Here is a 15982-nt window from a genome sequence, read left to right as displayed (position 1 = left end):
CATCTTGGATGGGTTGGAGGCTCTAGTCCACAGCTTCATCTGGCTCAGACCAGGGCCCGGACTCAAAGAGCAAGCACTGTGTGGAGTACTGGCAACTGTCAGAAGAAGGAAAAGGGAATGTGGTGAAGCCTGTGCCGGATCCTAAAGCAACTGATTACATTTCATGGTCAAAGCAACAAGCTCCACCGAATGGGACATTGCAATCCTAGCTCATTTCTAGAAGAGGAGAGAAAACAAGACAATTTCGAACAGCCATCCTGATATCATAATTGACCTGCTCTTAATCCCCTTTTCTAGAGTAGAATTGTGGCCAAAGTAGTTTTAGTTTTCCACCTGCCTCTTTAACCACCCAATCCCCACTCTAATGAAGTTAGAAGAGTTTCTAACGATATGTAAGGCTTCTTTCAGAATTTTTAATAGAATCTTTGATGTCAATATATGTCAGATGCAGAAGGCAATGAGGCATTATGGCTTTTCCATCCCAAGCAGCAAAATCAGATGTGTTGTCCGTCATCACAAATGTAATTTCTGTACACAGGGTCCATAAGAACTGTTTGTGAAATACATTTAGTATCATTTTGAAGATATCAGTGTCTTTACTGGTTTCCTAAAAGGGGAAATAATACAGGAATCCATTGTTAAATGTATCCATATGTATTTCACAGATGAAAACGAGGAAATGGCTGCACTGAACAACATCACTAATTTCTTCCAGTTGCCTGTGTAAGGAAAATGGCGCAACTTCCAACTCCTTCATGGCCTGCTTCAAAATTGCAAGTGGCATGCCTGATGGGGAGGGAAGTCTCCATCTCCAGGGCTTTTGCCTTAGTTTTCTTCTTTTGTTCCAAGTAATTATGTAAGATACACAATTCTATGACATGTGACTTTTTTAAGGGTTCTTCAATCATGCTTCTCAATATGAAAACTTTCCTTATAGGACATTTTAAGATAAAGACTTTATATTGAGCCTTGCTTTCAGAAAGAATCCCTACTTCTAGTGTAATCTGGTATCAGGTAAGGTGCTTTTTTAGCTTTTCTGATTTTGTGCACCCAATGGGAAGGAATGTGTCATATAAACAGCTTTTATGTCCCATTATATATGGTGGTAAATCTAAAATCAAAGGCTATGTAAGACTCATTGTATTTCATTTCTTTGTTAATTTCTAGCTGAAGCCTGGTCTGTTGTTGAGCATAGAGAATCTTTATAAGCATCATGGTGTCATCGTATGCTTTCTTTATAGAAAACTATTCTTGGCTTAATAACATGGTGGTGATGATGGAAACTATACTTTAAATGACCACACCCAGGAATATTCCATAACCCTTATACAACCATGTTCCTTAGACATAGCCGAAGGCTTGATAAAATCATTTGAAATGAAAATATATTTTCTATAAAGACAGTAAGTTACAGAAAAGAAATCCAAGAAATAAAGATAAATATTTGTGCCTGATTTATTGAGCTGTCCCTCAAAGTTGATAAACCAAAATTAAAGTGCACTGTTTACCAAAATTCCTCTTTGGCTATTTTGAGGCTATTTGAAAAACTAAAGAACCACAGACTTTTGGTATGAAATTCTTTTTTTTAAATAAAGATATTATTGAGATGTAATTCTTTTTTTTTCCTTTTGGTAAACTTCCAGCTTTCAAGGATTCTCCGTTAACGGATGCCAGATTACAGATAAAGCCATTAAAGCTTTAGTTAAAAAGCATGGAAACAGGTAATAAGGATAAGCTTCTCATTTACATATACCTTACCTTATATCACCTATCAGTTTACAGAGTGCATTCTGTTGTCTTTGTATTATGTTATTTGGTGTTTCATCAAGCACTCATTATCCACATTTGTCAGTTGAATAAACTGAGGCTCAGGGCCATTAAGTGACCTGCTAACTGCCACACAGTAAGTTATAGAAGCTAAACTTTCCAGTTTCAAGCATAGTGTGTTCTGGCACAACTCAAAGAAAGATCTGGAGAACATTTTCCCTCTCTCCTCTTGTTCAGAACCTCAAGGCCAATAACAAATAACTAGAGACTTTCCCCATCATGATTGGATGAAATCAAATGGAAAGAGTTAATACCATGCATTTATCCCACCATTCTGGAAAGATCAAATGACTATCTTTTCAGTAGCTGTCGTTTTCCCACACTTTGGGGGAGGAATTGCCCACCCACCACAGTAAGATGACCGGTAGCAGATGGCACTGTGCGAAGGTGCTGCAGATTCACAGGATTCCGCAGGGACGGAGGAGGTTTGACTTCAGTAACATGAAGGCTCACCAAGTAGGGGGGGTGTGGGGTTCAGACAAGGTGTCTGGTCTCTCAGGGCAGCAGCTGCTGCTTCCACAACCTACAGGAAACATTTAGAAAGAAGCTTCATGGACAGCAGGGTTGGCTTCTTCCTATTTCTGAGGTGAGATGATTTGGAGGGTGACATATTTTTAATTCCTTGAGTCTGAGTCTGAGTCTGATTTGTGGACATGCCAAGGGAGTCTGGTGAGTCTTGCCCAGGGTGGAGACCAAAGGGCACTGGAGTCTATGCATAAACAACTCCTAGACAAACAGAACTGTTACCTCGACCACTCCCTGTGGAGAGAGCCTACTGCCTTTTCTTCAACTTTTTATTTGCTTTTTAAATAAAGTTTCCCATACACATTTAATACTAACATAGGTTGTTCTCTGAAGTTTAATAAAGGATTGTAGCCGGAAAATAAAATGGGAGGAAAAATCAAAATAAGAACAATTTATTGAGACACATGCACATTCTATTAAATTCGTATTTCAGTGTCCATAAAAAAAAAAAATAATAAAATTTCCCAATGTTACCAGCCTGGGAAAGTCTAATTGAATAGTACTTAGATGTGATAATGTGTTAAAAACAGGGCAAATGATGAGTCTGACGTGAACTGGGAGTTTGATATTTTCTCAAGAGTCTGTTTTAAACACCATCACTTCAATTCACTCTCTTCCTTATAATTTCATAAACCACAAGGCACAGGAATCAGTTTAATATTGTGTTTTTGGAAAGGGTAACTGAGAGACTCTAGATATTTGCTTAATTAAGACTGTGGTTATTTTTGATGCCTTAAACTTTCTACTTTATAAGGAGAAAAAGATTCTACTAAACTGATTCTAGTCATTGATCAACTTATTGTGAGGAGGAAGTATCGGATGGATTATAATTTGTTTACAGAATATCTATCCTTTTACGTATTGACATGTTATTCCTTTTTTTTTTTTCCTCTCAAACCCTTCTCTATGAAGCGTTAAGTAGCAGGGGAAAAAATGGAATCATATAAGCCTGCTCATAAATTTTGCAAAAATTAAACTGATGTTAATCGCAAGTTTTCAATAATGTAGACTTTCTACTTTATAAGGAGAGAAATATTCTACTAAATTGATTCCAGTCATTGATCAACTTATTGTGAGGAGGAAGTATTAGTTACGTGAATTTAGGAAAGTTATATATTTTCTGAGCCCTAGTTACCTTACTTATAAAATATGGGTCATAATAATTATCAGGGAGAACCGTTATGAAAATTAAGAGAATGTTTATTAAAAAAACACAACTCTCAGTGACTGGTATTTAGTATGAGCTCAATAAATGCCACTTTATTTCAGCCTACACTGATTCCCCTTCTCTGAATGCCTGTAGCATACCCTGTTTATTCCCCAATATTTCTACAATGATAACCTCGTCTCCTTAAGCAACTTTTAAAGCAAGACTACCTTTTGCACTTGCAGGATCTGGCACAATACACAAAATAATTTGGGAGAATACCCTGAATCCTCCCAAGGTCAATAGGCTGTGAATTGTGTAATAGCTTGTTTGGTAGAAAAACACACCAAGGACCCTTTGTGATTAAAAAGTAAAAAAAAAAAAAAAAAAAAAAAAAATGGTTGCAGCTGGCCAATAAAAACGTCATCAAATTGAATTCTGATTGGCAAAGTGTATGAGTAGATTAAGAAGGCCAACATTTCTTGAATAAGTTGGCAGCAGGCTGTGATTTCTCTGAATTATCTCAAGTTTTTTGAGTCCTCGTCCTTGGATAATTTTGACATAAGTCAACATTAAATGGAAAGATAAAACTAGAAATGAAGTCTTGGAAGGGATTTCCAAAATAGTCCCTGTTGTCACTCACTCTGGAATATTAATCCTTTAGTTTAGAAAAATTCCACTGCATTTTCCTTGTTTCTTTATTATAGCTATTACTATTTGGATATATTTGCTTCTGTTTTTAATACACAGGTTTGTTTTTTAATAGTAGCAACTTTTTTGCCTTTAACATTTTAGCAAACACTTTCCTACATTATTGAAAACTTGTGATTAACATCAGTTTAATGTTTGCAGAATTTATTATCCATCTCTCAAGTGTTAAACAGTTAACGGTTTCTAATATTTGAAAGTAAATACTGCCCCAATGATCTTTCTGCATGGAGGTTCCTACCTCCCCTTTTATGACTATGTAGTTAGGTTAGAATATCCAAAGGGAGATTTCTGGGTCTAACCACATGAAAATACCTTAAAATCTTGATTCACATTTATAGATGTGAATGTGAATACAGATGATTTCAAGGATTGAATTAAGTTATGCTCCATCAATGTTGGAAGAGAATGCCTACTCATGATACTCTTGCTAGTCACTGTTCTTTGGGGTGGGGTGGAGAGTTGAGGGCTGGGGACAAAGTGAACATCACTGATTTGATAGGGAGAAAAAGATGTTGCACGATTCCTTTAATACTCTCGTTTTTGATTACTTGGTTTTATCTTTATTCATATGTTAGCTCTTTGCATTTCTTCAAGTGTAAATTTTCCATTCAGGTTCTATTGAAGGTGTGGTGGTTTTTGTAACAAAGACATTTTATTCCTTTTAAGATGACACAGTTCTTTTCTCTCTAGATATTAGATTATTATATCCATATTTTATTTTATTTCTTATATATTTGTTGAAAATTGACTCTTAAACCTAGAGGGGTTTTAAAATACAGCACTTATTTTTATTTTATTTTATTATTTTTAAAAGGTTTTATTTATTTATTCGAGAAAGAAAAAAAGAGCAGCAGGGGGAGGGAGAGGGACAAGTAGACTCCGCATTGAACATGGAGTCCGATGTGGGGCTCAATCTCATGACCTTGAGATCACAACCTGAGCCGAAACCAAGAGTCAGACGTTTAACTGACTGAGCCACCCAAGTGCTCCACAATGCTTATTTTTAAAATATAAAACAATGTATATTTAAAAAAATTAAAACATATAGAATTAGATTTAAAAAATAAAAATTGCCCTTAATTCTTCTACCCAGTGAAGAGCACTGTTCACATGTGATGTATTTCTTTCAATCTTTTTTCTATATATTAAAAAAATAATTTAAGTAGAACCATGATCACAAGGATAATTTTGTAGTTTTTATTTTCATTGACTACATTGAAAGAATATTCTGAATTCACTAAATATCCCTTGAAAGAATAATTTTTAACGGTTGCATAAAATTTATGTACAAACTCACTAACAGATATTTGGATGGTTTCTGAATGTTATTATATGTAATATGATGAAAAATCTTAGGATAGAGATTTAGAGGTGGAATTACTGGATCAAGGGCATGAACATAAATATTGCAAAATAACTTTCTAGAAAGTGGTAACAGTATGTATTCCAGCAGAATGTAAAAGTGTCAGTCTAACCTCATTTTACTGGCATTGAGCATTATTATGATTTTAAATAAAAATTTTTGTTTCTTAGATAGAATTAAGTTATACTTTAACATTTTGCTTTGCTTCTCTTTGATAGCAGAGTTGAACATTTCATAGAACGTTTGTGTTTTTTAAGATTTTACTTATTTATTCGAGAGAGAGAGTGAGAGAGAGCATGAGCAGGGGGAAGGGCAGAGGGAGAGAAGCAGGCTCCCCGCTGAGCAGGTAGCCCAATGCAAGGGCTCAATCTCAAGACCCCAGGATCATGACCTGAGCCAAAGGCAGATGCCCAACCTACTGAGCCACCCAGGCACCCCAGTAAAACATTTGTTTATCCTAAGTTTATTATTTGCTTCTATTCTTCTGTGAAATATATGTTCATATTTCAGAGGTTTTATTTCTTTTTAAGAGCTCTCAATATAGAAGATACTAACTTTCTATTACAGCTATTACAAGAATTTTTCCAGGTTGCCATTTACATTTAAAAACTTCTATGTTCAGAATTATAAAAACTATTTAGTTATATTAATGTTCTTTATGTTTTCTTCCACTGTTTTTGGTTTAATAAAAGCTTTGGGGCACCTGGGTGGCTCAGATCGTTAAGCGTCTGCCTTCAGCTCAGGTCATGATCCCAGGGTCCTGGGATTGTGTCCCGCATCGGGCTCCCTGCTCAGTGGGGAGCCTGCTTCTCCCTCTGCCTCTCTCTCTGTCTCTGTCTCTTATGAATAAATCAAATCTTAAAAAAAAAAAAAGCTTTGAAAGCTCTGAATTTAAGTAAATATTCACCCACTTTTTCTATTTTAAAATGTGTTTTTTCAACTAACTTTTATGATTTTATTCTTTGGAAACTAAAAATGTACTGAGAAAATATAATTACATGTATTATTATCTGCTGTTAATATTTAAATAGTTTTTTGCCTTCCTTTTTCTTATCTTTTCAAAGAAAAAGTCATATTATTTACAAACTCATTGTGCAGAGATCATTTTGCTCTTCATATTTGCAGGAATTGCTGAGAATTGTTGGCATTTTGTTGCCAGCACCAGTTCTGGGGCCGTGGGTGGAACTGGGAACCAAGTCACACTGACCCTTCTCAGCTCCAGAATCCATTTATTTCCTTTCAAAGGTGTTTTAAGTGTATTACATTCAATGACCTTTGCTTTTTGGGGGGTTGTTGTTGAAGAGTTGTGGAAGTTTTCACTTTTCTCAGGTTTTGGTCATTCATTTCATTGGCTACTAGAAAAAGAGATTCAATGTTAAAGGTGCAAGAAGGGAAAATCCATTCTCACTCATTTCAGGCACAGTGTAAAGTGAAGATTTGGCATGACTTCTGTGAGCTGGGGCAATCTTCGAATACTATTTGCTAGATAGTATTAGAAATGTTTCTAAATAGTATCTTGTTGGTTTAGAAGCTTTATCAGATAGTAAGCTTCCTCCCTCATTAGAATACATAGAACGGCTACCCATTCTATGACATTAATGTGTCTGTCAATTCTTGTGCTAACATCACCTTTCTCTATTATATTTTTATCAAATACAGGGAGAAGTGCCTCATTTTATTTTTAAACATTTTATTCTTCATTCTTTCCTGTTCCATTTTCTGGACTATGTTTAGAAATGTTTTCTCAATTTCCTTCAAAAATTTTCTCTGAAATTTTTTTATTAATTTTTTTTTAAACATTAAGTTACCTTGGAAGAATCAATACCTTGTCAAATTTGTAAACATTTGCATTCTGCATATAACCTTCAGCTCGATTTCCAGCTCATTAATTCTTCCACTTCATGCCATTTGCCACTTAATCCATCAATTGAATTCTATATTTTTTTTAAAAGACTGTATTTATTTATTTGTCAGAGGGAGAGGGAGAGAGAGAGAGCACAAGCAGGGGGAGTGGCAGGCAGAGGGAGAAGCAGGCTCCCCGCTGAGCAAGGAGCCTGATGTGGGGCTCGATTCCAGGACCCTGGGATCATGACCTGAGCTGAAGGCAGACGCTTAACTGACTGAGCCACCAAGGCGTCCCTGAATTCTACATTTTAATTATTACATTTTCATGCTTGGATTTCTTTCCTTCCTTCCTTCCTTTTTCTTTCTTCCTTCCTTTCCTCCCTCTCTTCTTTTCTTTTCTTTTCTCTTCAAATCTGCCTAATCAAGTTTGATAGTTTTTCATTATTTGCACATACTTTCAATATTTTCTGGAATTTCTTTAGAAATATTATATATTCTTATTTTATATTCTTTATGTAAAAATTCTAATATCTTCAGGCTCTGTGCATTTGACTTTGCCACTTGTTTCTGGCAATTCTTGCTCATGGTGCCTTGTTTCCTCCTGTGGCTTGTGAGTTTTTAATGTCAGGTCATGTTTCAAGCTCCTTTCGGAACACCAGGAGGACAGGGTAAATGTACATTTCTCAAGTAAGAATTTGTCTTTTCTTCTTCCTGGTTCTGCAACCTTGCTAAATCAGAATCATCTTAAAAGAAATTCTGGACTTAGGGCTTTTCAGATCAAACAAGTGGTGCAAATTTAGGGCACAAAGCAGTGTGAGGGCCAAGTTATAATTATAAATATGAAGGGGAGATGGGCACTTTCTGTGGTGTGTCCTTTTTTGGGGTGAGCACAATTTATTCTTTTGCTGAAGGTAGAGACATTTAAGATCCTGGCTCTATGTGCACATTTCTCTTCTGACTCCCCTCTTCATACATCCCCTAGGGTGTTAGATCCTGTCTTCTGTGGTGCCATTAAAATACAAGGTTTGAGACAATACCTCCATTTTCATTCTAAATTAAGATGCCAGACTACCCATGTAGGACATGCTAAGAGAGTGTAATGTTAGTTTTGCAGGATTGGCAAATAGTTACTCTCAACAGTTAGCCTGTAGGAGAAGTAAAGGTTGAAGAGCTCGAGAAGGGATTTTGAGGAGTAAGTTATTAGTATCCTCTGATGAGAGAGGGAAGTGCACTTTTACTTCAAGTCAACTGGGAAGGGGTGGTGACAGCCACTTGGAGAGTTTGGCCCATGTCCCCTGTGGCTTAGGAGCCAAAGGGACTGGTGTCAGGCTTATATTCTTTTGAGTCCATTTTGGCTCCTAAATATGGTTGTTCTGATAGTCATCATTTGTCCACACTGAGATGGCCACTTTGCATAGGCTGATGTATGCCAACTGCTCTGAGGCCTTAATAATGAATTTGCACATTTAATTTTCTTTAAAAATAGAATTGCGTGGGTAATAAAATGATTTTTTGATAAACTTAGGAGGTCAGTGTTATCACAGATCTGTGGATTGTTACCGAACTGATACCAAAAACAGCAAATGTATTCAGAAATATGTTCCTTCCATTTTGGTGATTGAATCATTGGAATGAGAGAGATTTAGCCTCTTGATGAACCCATAAAAACTTTTTACTGTTAGGAAAAAAGCATTCAGTCTCATTGAGGGGAGAATATATAACATGGCATTTGAGAAGAACATAAGATAGGCTAAAGCCTTGCACAATGATAGAAATGACAATTTTTTGATTAACAAATTGTCAGCATGGGGTGCATTCCTTCAATTTTCAGCAATTTGAGATCCTAGCATTAATCAGCTTTTGTAGAATGTCACCCACTGTTCATACAGCAGCTAGGAAGGCAGTAATGAAAACCTGTAGAACTAGCATTAGATCAGAGATCATGCTGACTGGAGTGTTTTTATTTTGTGTGAAGACCCTTTATTATTATTATTATTATTATTATTATTATTATTATTTAGGAATTGGTCAAAACACGCCATGTCCTCCTCAAATGACTCTGTGAGGGCTTTCTTTCAGAACAATAAATGGTGCTAATAAGTTGGCAGGCCTCCCACCAACTAGACCTTTGGTATATGTTGTGTGATCACGTTAATATGGAATCAGAATTACAGAAACACAAGAGTGTTCCCCGCTGATAATCGTCTTTTTATGTAATGCAAAATAAATCAAACTATCATGTTGCTCCCAGGAAGCCTGAACCACTTATAAAATAATGACTTTTGTTTTTATAAATTGGTTTAATTTATCCATTTCTTTATTGCTTATTAGTTTCCTACAATGTTCAAGGCGCTGCAGGGGCTAAATAGATGTGTGGGCATGGCCCTGCTGTGAAAGAGCTCGGGGTATCCGCATACATGCCATTGTTCGGTCCCCATGTTTTTACTTCCTCTCTATTCTTCGTCTATTGAATAAACGTGACAATATTCTTCACATGTGAATGTGACACTGCTCACCACTTGTCTGTAAGCTATCACTTTGTGCTTTTTTCTAGTATTAAGGCTAAGGACCGTCGTCAGTTCATCACTTCTGGTGTTCTTGGTCTACCTTGGTACCAAACTAGACATTTTCAGAAAAACTTCTAAGGCTAATTAGTATATAGACTGTCACCTAGAAGGAGAACAAAACACACTGATTGATGCAGGACTGGGTATCGTGATCTTTGCAATTTTATTATTGGCTATAACCATGAGTAGTTCCATGGAGCAAATGAGAATGTGAAGTGGAAGTTCAATCATTTGTGGTTCAGAGAGCCAACCTGTGGACTGTTCTCAGTAGAGTGGTTTAATATATGGTGATGGAAACCTCAAATAGAAGGTCTTAAGTTGGGGATGATGACTGTGCTTCAGAGGGTATAGGAACTTCCTGAGATTATAAGTAACATTTTATATTTAAGAAGCTGTGTGTTTTCTTAAGGAGATAATCTATAGCTTTCACTGGATTCTCTGACAAACATGAATCCCCAAAAAGTTACAAACTATTGGCCTAGGTCAGTACTTGGCAAATTTTTTATGGAAAGCACCAGATAGTAAATATTTTAGGCTTGGGAGAACATACAGTCTCTATAAACAAATGGGTGTGGCTGTGTTCCAATGCAACTTTTTTTTTTTTTTTTTTAACAAAAATATGGTGACCCATGGGCTGTAGTTCTCTGACCTCTGGCTTAGGCCATGACTTGGTAGCATGAACTTTCAAAATACTGTGCTGAAGTAAGTTTATCTAAGTTTTCCCTTTTATAAAAATCATATTTAATATAATGAATTTTATTTATTTTTGTTTTTTCTTATTGAAGTATAATTTACATGGAGTAAAATGAACACATCTTAAGTGTACTACTCAATGAATTTTTGCATGTGTGTACATCCATATAACCACCACCCACATTAAGATATATTCCATCACCCCAGAAAGCTCCCTAATGTTCCTCTTCAGCTATAATCTCCCCTCCCTGGAAGTAACCATTCTTTACTCTTCTATCACCATAGCTTAGTTTCACCTTTTCTTGAACTTCATTTAAATGAGATTATAGCGCAGTGTGTATTTTTTGTGTGTGTTTAAGCTTCTTTCCCTCAACATAATATTTTTGAGGTTGACCTGTGTTTTTGAACACACAGATTTTTAATATAGATGTCCTGGTTCTTTATATTGTTGTTACTCAAGACCCCACTTGCTTAACTGGCAAGAATTTATTGGTCCTTTTGGTGTTTATAGTGCTAGATTAGGGGCCACAAGGAGATGCAGGAGAATTCCTATCTCTACCCTCCCACCACTTGGGAGTTAAACCACAAACAGACACCACAGAAACTGCAATTCAAGAACTCTTAGTTACAAATAACATTAACAAATTGAACTCTGAGTACTCTTTCTCATTGAAGAATTTAAAGGTTTAAATGTATGCTTTTTTTTTTTTAAGATTTTATTTATTTGACAGAGAGAGACACAGCGAGAGAGGGAACACAAGCAGGGGGAGTGGGAGAGGGAGAAGCAGGCTTCCCGCCAAGCAGAGAGCCCGATGTGGGGCTCGATCCCAGGACCCTGGGACCGTGACCTGAGCCGAAGGCAGATGCCTAACCGACTGAGCCACCCAGGCGCCCCGGTTTAAATGTATTCTTAACAAGTGAGGGCTCTTGTTTCTCTTTACCTTTAGATCAGTAGAAGCCAATTTGGTTTTACACTACCGTTGGCCCATAAAATTGCGAGGAAGTTTCTAATGTCCTTTGGTCCTGTGCTTCTCAGACTTGTATGTGCATATGAATTACCTGGTAGTCTTATTAAAATGCAGATTATAATTCAGGGGGTCTAGGTTGTGGCCTGAGAATCTGCATGTCTGGCAAGTTCCCACATAGTGCTGATGCTGCTGGCATGGAAAACATGTTTGAATACAGGGCTCTCATCTAGTAATTATTACTGATGTGGTCTGGACCAGAGACAATGCTATCCAAGGGTAGTGGCAGTGAAAACTCAGAAAGAAGTAGGATATTTATGAGTTAAAATGGAGAGAAGTTGCTGAGGAACTGGAATAGTACATGTAGAACAAAAGATACTAAGGATGATTCCCAGGGGTTGCTTTATGAAATTAGATAAATGGCAGTAGCTCTGGATATCTCTCTAGATCACTGTCCACCTCTGGATTGCTTCTGGCCCTGGGTCTTTTGCAGCCACAGAACTTATGGATTTGGGTTCTTACTGGAGCAACATCTATTTCCCATTATTTCTATGTCTAAACTTCAAAGGTCTGAACATGCTTTATCTTCCTCTACTGGTTTGATGGTGGCTTTTTTTCCTCAAGGAAGTCCTGCATTCTCCAGATCATAATATTTACCTAATTTGTTCTCATGCTGCTACATAATCACCTCTGCTTTTATGTATTAATTTTTGGTGTAATGTATGCATTTAGATTGTTAACACATGTAGGGCTTATAATCTTCATATGGACTCATGTTCATCACATCTTCCACTGCTGTCTTTGTTAAGTAAGGCTTACTTTATTACAGGCACATTTTTAGACTCTTCTGCAGCAGGCAGATCTTTTTATAAAAACCTGTGATATTGTTGATTTTAGTCTTTTGCTTCAGCTTACTCACAATCATCTCCAGGAACTATTGTTTACATCAGCTCATGTTCATGCGTGTGTTACCTCTCCACTTAGCCCCCAAACACACACAGGGTATTTATTTAGGGACTTCATTTACACAATGCTTCTGATTATTAATTCCATATTTTATAAGAAGCACAGTCTAAATTAGTACTAGCAGGTTGTACTGCACTTTTCCCTGTGATACCCTTCCTACCCTTCTCCATAATTCCAGAGCTCTGTTTTTAGATGCTCACATAAACATTTCCATTACAAAGTCTTTCTTCTATCTTTTAAAAAAATTGTGTGTATTTGAAAAATCCCTTGCATCTAGACAGTTATCTGGAGGCCCTGATGAGATGGAAGAATGGCCATGGCGAGAGAAGCTAGAAAAGTAGTTATAAGCTGGAAGGAAAAGAGGTCAAGATTGAAATAAGGGATGCCCTAGTTAGTAATTTCAGGATATGACAAAGTTCAAGGCCATACTAATGGAATAGGTGGCTGATGGGGGTGCACAGAAGATCGTAAGAGATGAGGGTTGAGAACCCAAGGTCAAGGTATTCGATGGGCCATCCACGTGGCTACTAAAGTCACCCAGGCTATTGGCAGGACTTGGTGGGGGTGGGGAGGAAGACTGTGCCCTTTCATAAATGGTGGTGATTGAGGGATAAGGGAAGTTGATGTGTGAGTGCAAGGGTGATAAATGACAGCTAAGAGGAAGTTGGAGAGACTGTTATGTATCATGTGAGAGGAGATGATCATTGTTGGCAAGTGATGGTGGGGCACACAGAGGATAAAAAGTCTCCATCCAGATTTTGAGCTCCATGGCAGTGAGAGAATGAACAGTCTCCACTTGTGAGAGATGTGGGAAAGTAATTGCATGGAGGGGGGATGGCTCTTCCTTAAGGCAAGGTAGAGGGATTAAGCAAAGGAACAGATAACTTCATAGAAGTTATTTACATAGAATGGAGCTCAATTTAGAGGGATGGTCTGAGTCAAGGGCCCAGAAGTACTGACAGAGGGATGAGGGTAGAGGAGAGAAAGGATGGCCAGGGACTCATACATTGGTTATCCCTGGTGAAAATACATAATGGGTTTTCAGTTATTGTCTTTGAGGTGAGTCAGCAATGGGCCCGTGTGCAGATGACTTCTCTTAGATGATGTTAGTCCCAGCAGCTGCAATTTCTACAATCACTTGGCCTTGGGTGGTGTTCTTCTAGGCTGCAACCCTGCAGCTAAGGCATGAAATGGTGTAAAACCCTTATTGTTATTCAGCCTTATAATCAAAATTCCTGGCTATGATTAGGTTTAGCTTTTATACCCTAGCATCACACTTGCTTGCCATAAATTGGCTGGGATCTATAATAATGTAATCATACACTTTCATAGTGTTTACAGGCTTTGGAACAGTTTTCAAGGTACTTTCAAGTACATGATCCCATATAATGCCTTGCATTTTCTGGTTAGAAACACAAAACTTTTCTCTTGTGGTTTATTCATAATTATGGGAAAACTCAGGCTGAGAAAATAGAACTTTATTTTTTGTTAATTTCAGTTAAATTAATTGTTTCATCAAGTGGAAATGAAAAAACACAATGAGGGGGATTAAGATGTGAAAAATAAGCTTGAGGAGTGAGAGGCAAGGTGTACACCTTGTCAGTTTTCAGTGACCCTGAATGGGTCAAGTTGAAGCTAATTTCAGCAAGTGGGTCTTTATGTTGTTCTCCAGGCTTGATGATGGCTTCCACTCTTTATTTTTTCACTTTTAACATAATGGTCCTTAGGGCAGGAGACTGTTCTCTCATTTAGCTTTGTGACTCTTCAAGATTGGAGGCAGGTGGCAGATACTATGAATATTTGGCTGGTAATGTAAAGCTCAGCTTGGCCTTGGAAGTAGCAAAAAGAAATAAAGCGTGAAGTGTGGAAACTTGCCCTCTTACTGATGCTCTTAATGCTGAAGCTTGAGTCAGCTACATAACAGCTCCTGAACCCCATATCCTCCCTATTAACAAGGAAAGTTAATGAAATTCATTTACCCGGAACAAGGTAGACATTCCATAAATGTGAAGCTTTCATTTCTTCCTCTTAGCTGAACTATTGTTTACACTTGGCTCTAAAGTGACGTTGGAAAGTATAGGAAGGGTGTGGAGGTCTTCTGTTCAAGGCAAGCTAGCCTTGGTCGTGGGGAAGTATTAAATAATGTGACCTGTTTTATTTTACACTACTTGCGTGTCCCAATACTAATTTGAAAAGTTAACTGTTTTTAGAGAGCGGACAATATTTTAATATCATTGTCGGCTATATTAAAGCACACAGACAGGACTAGCTGCCCTCCAGAGAACAGAGGTAATAGATGTGAGGGGCACTGGGGCTTTCTTCTCCTGGCCAGGGTCCATGAGGTTCCTTCCCACAGGCCATCCTTACTCTGCTCGGGTTCCCAGGAAATGGGGAGGGTGGAGAGGGTAGGTTCCTGGTACTCAGGACTTGATCCTATGGTTGGCCTGTGGTCTAGCTGTTGCCTGGCTCTGTCCCTCCCAGTGACTGGCCCAGGCTGAGTTGCTCTTGCTAGGTGGGCTCTACCACAGGGTCCTGTGCTTGCAGAAGGAACCCCATCCCAGGAATGAGGAAGGGAAGGATCACGACCCCTCTAGTGGGTGAGGGTATTAGCCAGCCATAGAAAATTCCTTGGCCTGGTCGCTCTCTGCTCTGGCACGCAGGGAAATAGCTCTCAACTTTTTATTTTTAATTTTTGTTGGAAATAAATCCTTAGTTAGCTAAAAAAAAAAAAAAAAAGTATGCAGAGTTAAATGAGGGGTTTGAGAGTTGATGCCATCTACCAAGAATGTAACTGTTTGGAAAACAGAGAGTTGTCTGGTCAGATAAAGCAAAGAATTTTCTAGGATTTGTCACTGAGATTTTCTTGTTATGGGAAGAAAAAGGAAATAATTCCTTATAGTTTGAATGGACTGATAGCACCAAGTATATTTGTATAGATTCATCCTCTCTCCTTTTCTCTAGCAGACCTTGATTATCAAGTGCTTTGTCACTGCATACAGCATTTTGATTAAGGGATCTCTTATGTTGTTCATCTCCTCTTATTGCACAGACTGACTCAGTGTTTCTTCAATCTCTTTCAGTGGCTTTGCACATATCATGAAAAGAAGACTCTCCAAGAATTGCCTCTTTTTTAATTTCCTCTGTTGATTGGCTTAGAATTATGGTTTATAGTTTTTTTTTGTTTGTTTGTTTTTGGGGGGATTGTTGTTGTCTTAAGGATTCTTATTTTTTCAAACAAGAATAATGAATTTGGGGAAAGAGTTTGCTCAAACCAAAAAGTTGGTCACTTTTTGGAAAGTTTAAGGAAATGCTTATGTAAATCCAATGCCTACAATGTGCTTAAAGAAGTCCACTGATACTATTAATATCAACA

The sequence above is a fragment of the Phoca vitulina genome, unplaced genomic scaffold (genome assembly GCF_004348235.1).
Source record: "Phoca vitulina isolate PV1807 unplaced genomic scaffold, GSC_HSeal_1.0 scaffold70, whole genome shotgun sequence".
Taxonomy (NCBI): domain Eukaryota; kingdom Metazoa; phylum Chordata; class Mammalia; order Carnivora; family Phocidae; genus Phoca; species Phoca vitulina.
Note: the sequence above shows the minus strand (reverse complement) of the source record.